This window comes from Taudactylus pleione, unplaced genomic scaffold (genome assembly GCF_031769625.1).
Source record: "Taudactylus pleione unplaced genomic scaffold, aTauple2 ptg000270l, whole genome shotgun sequence".
Taxonomy (NCBI): Eukaryota; Metazoa; Chordata; class Amphibia; order Anura; family Myobatrachidae; genus Taudactylus; species Taudactylus pleione.
In genome coordinates this window covers 9,043,743-9,045,059 of record NW_028284672.1, presented here as the reverse complement: position 1 = coordinate 9,045,059, position 1,317 = coordinate 9,043,743, and the positions used below count along the sequence as shown (strand labels likewise).

The window sequence follows — 1,317 nt, the reverse complement described above, 5'->3', positions numbered from 1 at the left end:
CGCCTCCGGCATGCACATGCGCGAGACCCTGTCCAGCGATGGCTGCTTCATCACTATGGGTCTCGCTACAAGACGGGGGCGGCTGTCGATGTTGATTGACAGCTTGTCCCGTTTTGTAGCCGGGGAGGGGGGTGGCTGCACAAACGCAGGCATTCCCTTAGTAACGCCTGGCGTTTGTGGGTGGCCCTACTGACATCACTAGTGATATCAGTAGTGGACTTCTTGCTCTATTAGCGACAATCGGGCTTGCGAGAGCTGAGACCCTACCACAGGGTCTCCTCGCAATCCCGATAGTCATGATAATCGCGACGGGCTCCAGGCCACTCGCAAAAGCTGTGGGTGGTCACAGAGGGTCTGACAAGGAAATCCTCACAACAAAGGATACTAAGGAACGTGATTGGAGGAAGTTTGTATAATGACGGTACTCCTCAAGATTTTCTCTGCCTTTTGGCTAAGATCAAGTGGAAAAGGCTGCAAAAAACAGGCAAACAGATCAAGAGAGTCCCATTTAGTATCTGTTCTTATCAGTTTAATATCTGATACGCCCCCTATCTGTGGGCCATATATAGAGTCTGCCTCTACTGGGGTGGAATTCTTAATTCTGGCGGTCAGGCAGGTATTTAATCTACCTGTGGATAGAGTTCCTGCATCCCAGGAGTGTGTATTATTTGAGTACGTTACTCCCTGTGTTAGGGTCAGAACAGCAGTACTCAGTTAGCCTGGAACAATTACAATGTAATTGGACGCTACCTATCTTCTCAGTGACCAACAAAAAGGTCGTCTGTTTTTCCGTTTTCGCGGCCCTAGGGACACTCCACCCTGAACACGTCTGATCTCGAAGGGTCAGGCTGGTTAATGGGTGACTGCCTGGGAATACCAGGTGCTGTAGGCTAAAATAGTCTGGAATCAACCATATAAGAGGTTCCAAATTCCTCGTCGGTTCCTGTTCAGCTACCCATTTCCGTCATCCATGATAGAAGAGGGGAAAACATCTCCCCCTGTTGACGCGTCTGCTCACTGTCCCTTTAAGAAAACTACACTCCCAGTACGGGCTGCCTCATTGTTGAGGGACCCTTCTGATTGCAAGTTGGAGTCAACGCTGTGCTCTATTTATACTGCAGCGGGAGTTTAACTTAGACCTACGCTAGTTACCGCCTGGGTTAACAAGGCTATGATTTGCTGGGCTGACCAGTTGATTGCGTTGATCAGGTACTTCCAGGGCACAGTTACGTTCTTCTGGCAGAACACATTGAGTCTGCAGTTTACCTGGGAGAAGCTTCTAAGGATCTCTCATATCTGCTTATGCTATTTCGAACT

The 1,317-nt window shown here is 49.1% G+C and overlaps 1 pseudogene; it reads left to right on the top strand.

Moving 5' to 3' along the window:
• Positions 1–507: 507 nt before the first annotated feature.
• LOC148513774 (U2 spliceosomal RNA) lies at positions 508–560 on the top strand (annotated as a pseudogene).
• Positions 561–1,317: the final 757 nt, after the last annotated feature.